Below are 5,796 nucleotides of genomic sequence, written 5' to 3'. Positions count from 1 at the left end.
AATTCTTAGCTGATGTGCAGCTCTTAACATGGCGACTGATAGGTAATAATGCAGTGGTGGACGCAGCTGAAGGAGTCCCTGAGGGATAGCATTTAGAACGTTTGGCTCCTGACCAATAGGTCAGTGGCTCAAACCCACCAGCTACCTCAAGGGAGGAAAATGAGAAGTTTAATTCCATAAAGAACTCATGCAAAAGCGATACCTGAACCACGAATCAGTCTCTGGAACAGAACAAGAAAACACTGCATGTTCAAAATCAGGAAAGGAGTGAGCCAGGGATGCACCCTGTCTCCACGCCTTTTCAATCTCTACACAGACCAGATCATTCAGGAAGCAGGGCTCTATGAGGAGAAGACTCATCAACATAACCTGTGTTATGCAGATGGCACAACCTTGCTTGCCAAAACAGAGGAGGACCTGAAACATTTGCTGCAAAAGGTTCAGGACTGTAGTCTTCAATGTGGATTGAAGCTCAACATCAAGAAGACAAAGATTTTCATCACTAGGCCATTTGGCAGCAACTTGATAAATGGAGAAGAGATTGAGGTTGTTAACAATTTCAGCTTGCTCAGCTCCACAGTCAACACTCTCGGCACCAGCAGTCAGGAAATCAAAAGACGAATTGCTCTAGGGAAGGCAAGGACCTCTCAAAAGTGCTAAAGAGTAATGATGTCAGTCTAGGGACTAAAGTGTGCCTGATGCAGACCATGGTCTTTGCAATAGAGAGTCTGACAATGACTAAGGATGACAGAAGAAGAATTGATGTTTTTGAGTTTTGGTGCTGGAGAAGAGTCTCGAACATATCATGAACAGCCAAGAGAACAAACAGGTCTGTCTTACAGAGGGTGAAACCAAATTTCTCCTCGGAGGCAAAGATTTTGAAGCTCCACCTCATATACTTGAGGCCCTTGGCCAGGAGGGATCAGACCTTGGAGAAGGGCATCATGCTTGGAATAGTGGAGGGACAGCACAAGAGAGGAAAACCCTGGATGAGATGAATTGAAACAGTAACTGGGGTAATGGAGATAGGTATGTTAGAGTCAGTAAGACTGGTTCAGGATAGGGCAGGGTTAAGAGCTGTTGTATATAGAATCACTATCAGTTACAGGCAACTCTATGGCACATAAAAACAATAACAATGAATTGGAATTGACTTAATGGCAATGGTGGGCTTGGATTATTCAAAGATTGTGACAAAATTGAGTTCTGAGAGCACCAGTGAAGACATGGGGCCTTCAGAAGGTATGAAGAATGGCAGAGTAGTAAGAAGATCAAGGAATGAAGCCTTCAATATTGATTAGATCTTCTTGTTGTTGTTGTTATGTGCCGTCGAGTCGTTTGCCACTCATAGTGACCCTCTGTACAACAGCACTAAACCCTGCTCTATCCTGTGTCAATCGCATTGCCTCTGACACACCCATCCTGATTACCCCAGTCACTGAATCAATCCACCTCATAGAGAGTCTTCCCCTTCTGCGCTGTCCCTCTACTCTACCCAGCATGATGTCCCTCTCCAAAGACCTGTCTCTCCTTGCAACATGTCCAAAGTATGTCACACGAAGCCCCAGAATCTTTGCTTCCAAGGAATAGCCTGGTTTAACCCTCTCTAGGATGAAATCAGGAAAACAAAAATTCTGGACCTACAGCCAAAATCACGATAGATGGCAAAAAGATTGAAAACTGTCAATGACTTTATTTTACTTGGATCCATAATCAATACACTTGGTATCACCAGATCTGGAGATGAATTGCACTGGGAAAGTCTGCAGTCAAGGATCTCTCCAAATTATTGAGGAGCAAAGTTTGAGGACTATGGGGTGATTGATTCAGAGCATGGTCTTTGCAATCACTTACTCTGCTGAGAGCTGGGCAATGAATAAGGACGTTCCTGTTGTTAGGTATCATTGAGTCAAGTATGACTCATAGTGACCCTGTGAACAAAAGATCTAAACCCTGTTCTATCCTGTGCCATCCTCACTTCCTGACACACAAGAGCCCACTGCAGCAGTAGCCGTGTCAATCCACCTAGTTGCGGGTCTTCCTCTCTTTTGTCAACCTTCCACCTTTCCCAGCATCATGTCCATCTCCAAGGAATAGCCCCTCCTAGCAATATGCCCAAAGTATGTGAGGCAAAGTTTCATCCTTCCTGCTTCCAAAGAGCACACCGGCTGCACCCTCTCCAAGACATATCTGTTCATTCTTTTGTCCATCCATGGGATGTTTAGTGCTCTTCTCCAACACCACAGCAGCTGAAAGGCAGCAGAAGAAATATTGATGCCTTTGAACTGTGGTGTTGGAGAAGAATACTGATTATTCCTTGGGCTGTCAAAAACAAATAGATATATCTTGGAGCAAGTGCAGTCAGAGTGCTTTGAGTGCTTTTTGGAGACAAAGATGATAAAGCTTCATCTCACATATTTTGAGAATATTGCTATAAGCGGCTATTCCTTGGAGAGGGGCACTTTCCCTGGAAGGTGGGGGGATGGTGAAAAAGAAGAAAACACTCCACCAGGTGGATTGACACAGTGACAGAGCAATGGCTCAAGAGTGTCAGAGATGATAAGGATGGCACGGGATAGGACAGGGTTCAGATCTGTTGTTCTTAAGGTCGCTGGAAGTCATATTGGACTCACCGGCACCTAAAAACAAGAAGAAAGAAGAGAGGGTTCGCTGGTTCATACCCCACTCTGTGTCATATGCTCACTCCAAGAAGTGCATTAAGTTCCTCCGTAAGGGAAGGAATGTGTGTGTGTGTGTGTGTGTGTGTGTGTGTGTGTGTGTGAGAGTGAGGGAGAGGAGGGGGAGACAGGGAAAAGAGGGTGAAGAGATAAGGGAGAGTGGGGAAATGGAGGAGTGGGGGTGAGGGAGAGAGAGAGAGAGAGAGAGAAAGTTGGGGTGGAGGGCCTCTGGTTCACCAGAGTGCAAAGCTACTTATTATTAAAAATTATTGTCAGCTCCAGGATGGTTAAGCGGTGCTGGTTCATTGGAGGAAATGTGTGCCTCACTGCCCACCCCAGTGGGGCTGGAGGGGAGCTGCTGCTCAGAGGCCCCAAGAGTGGACATTTGGGAAGCATCGTGTACTCTGGATTTAGAGAAGGATCTAGATGATAACGCCCCCGCTCTGTTCCTACAAGACCCTGGGAAAGTCACTTACAGGCTCTGAGCCTCAGTGTGCATCTCTGTGCCACAGGATTATGCAAACTAGCTGACAAGATTAGTGGGAGGAGCAGTACCACCGGGACCCCCGCGGCAGATGCAGTAGATGCACGTGATGTCCTTGTTCTCTCCGCTGCCCGCCTCTTTAACACTCTTGCCCTTGCCCCTGGTGACTAGTGCTCTGGTGTCCCCACAGGTGTTCCACCAGGCTGTGATTGATGTGACTCAGGTGGGCACAGAAGTAGCTGCTGCCACAGGAATGAAATCTATGTTTGTGTCCGGTAAAGTAGGCGAGCTGAACAGTCTGTTTCAACACACCTTTTGTGTTTGTTGTCATCTCCCAAGACAAAGAGACCATCTACTTCATGGTCAAAGTCTTCAACCCTGAAAAAGCTAAGACTGTCCCTCAGCATGATGGATCCTTATCCAGCTGAGAATGAAGCCAGCCAGCACTCTGATTGCACTCTGTCTACGTGGCCGAGCCGTGCTTGGCACTCTCCTTACCTGTCTGGTCATCCTTGGGAAGGCAGCTATGGCCATGTGACAGTGACTCTAGGTGTCTCCAGACATGCACAGTGACCTGTGTGTTCACTGCAGAGGTTCCGAGGTCTTCTAGGACCTTCGCTTCCTCTCATCGGATGCCTTCCTCATGCCTTTCCACTCTGGTCCTTCTGTTTCTGTGTCCCTGAGGTTGTCTGTGTTCCAAAACTAAGCCCTTGAATAACCACAGTCAAGATTCAAGACAGTGGGGGTCCCTCCCCCTCCCCACCTGGCATGGCCAACAGGCTGTTCATCAGAGTTTCTCCCAAATGGACTTCCTTCCAAATCGTTTCACCCCAATGGCTCTGTCCAAGTGAAATAAAATGCAATTTAGGAATTTTTTTTAAATGAAGGTATTTTCACAGCATGCCCCCTGTGTGTCAAAAACCAGGAGTTCAAACAAAATGAGCTGCAGTGGAGACCTGGGAGGGAAATGTACCCAAAATCAGGATGCTGCTCTTGTAAGAACTTTAAAAGCTGTGTCCCTGACTTTGTGGCTGGACAGTGAACAATAGCTGGACAGTCTTGGCGAGAGTGTTGGTGGAGACCTAAAGGACTTGGGAAAATACCAGCAGAAGCCTAAAGAGTCTTCTCGAAGCTTCTGGTAGGGACTCATATAGTGCCTGTGATTGGATATTTTAATAAAGGAAATTGTTATTAGGAATTGATGTCTGGGAAAACGCTAAAAATAGGAAAAATGTTAAATGAATATGAGGATCTAGCTGAGAAGCTTGCTGGACAGAGCTGGAGGCTCGTCAGGGCTTTCTGTCACTGTCCACAGCAACACAAGAGAGGGACACCATCAGCCAAAGAGGACTTTGCTAAACCTCTTCAGAAGCCAGGACAAATAAACTAGTATTTAAAAAAAGGGGGGGGAAAGGGCTGTTTGTCATGCTGAACTTCTCCAGGTGTCAAGAGAAGTGGAAAAAAAAATCAAATTAGGAATTGGTTTTGGAACAAAAAATCTATGTATGACACCATTATTGTTGTTTAGTTGTTAGGTGCCAGCAAATTGAGTAAGACCCATAGCAACCCCACAAACAATAGACTTGAACTCTGTCCTATCCTATGCCATCCAGACACACCAGGACTCGTTGCAGCAGTCACTGTGTCTTCAAATCTTCCTCATCTTCACCATTATGTCAACAAAAAGATGGAAACATCTTTAGAGAATTTTTCAATTTATTTTTTTTTCCACTCTAAGTGATATTGGGAGTACTGGTGGCCTAGCGGCAAGAAGCTGCACTGCAATCCTGAAGGCACATGGATTGAATCCCCCAGATGCTCCAGGGGAGAAGGATGGGCAATCTCCTCTTGCACAATTAACTGCTTCTGAAAACCCACTATAGAATCAGCTATGGGTTGCTTCCAACTCGAAAGTACACAAGAACAAACAACAAAAGAACAAGAGGTATTAATCTCAGACTCTGTGTCAACAGGTCATCCAAAGTCCTGAGGAAGTCAATTCCTCACAACTTCTTCAAAAGGATTTTAAGGTAGAGAAAGGATTTTTACAGAGTGGGTTTCAGTGGGCTTGTAAGAAAAGCAAAGTTGCAAACAACAAATGCTGGTGAGGTTGTGGAGAAACTGGAACCCTTATTCACTGCTGGTGAGAGTACAAAATGGTGCAACCACTATGGAAGGCAGTATGGCACTTTCTCAAAAAATTGCAAATAAAAATGCTATAGCAATTCCACTACTGGGGATATACCCCAGAGAATCCATAACCACCACCCAAGCAGATCTATGCACACCCATGTTTATTGCGACTTTGTTCACAATAGCAAGGAGTTGGAAACAACCTAAGTGCCCATCAACAAACGAATGGATAGAAAAGCTGTGGTATATTCAGACAATGGAATATTATACTGCATTGAAAAACAAGGAACTCATGCAATGTTATTCAAAATGGGTGACCCTGGAGGACATTATGCTGAGTGAAAGATCTCAGTCACAAAAGGACAAATATTGCACAGTGTCAGTGTTGTAAAATGGGACTGACCTTGGGGTTGAGGGGAGACTGAGAAAGATAGGATAAATAGTGTATACTGCTTTGAAACAGATGAGGGAGAGAACAGTCTAAAAGGGATATGTGATTAG

At 45.3% G+C, this 5,796-nt stretch overlaps 1 pseudogene; it reads left to right on the top strand.

Annotated features, from left to right (window-relative positions):
- Positions 1–3,590, top strand: part of LOC102869896 — a 13,189-nt pseudogene extending 9,599 nt beyond the window's left edge.
- The last annotated feature ends 2,206 nt before the right edge of the window (positions 3,591–5,796 follow it).

This window comes from Elephantulus edwardii, unplaced genomic scaffold, assembly GCF_000299155.1.
Source record: "Elephantulus edwardii isolate Elephantulus edwardi_28Jun2011 unplaced genomic scaffold, EleEdw1.0 scaffold00002, whole genome shotgun sequence".
NCBI lineage: Eukaryota > Metazoa > Chordata > Mammalia > Macroscelidea > Macroscelididae > Elephantulus > Elephantulus edwardii.
The sequence above is the reverse complement of the archived record's forward strand: the minus strand, read 5'-3'. Positions and strand labels throughout refer to the sequence as shown.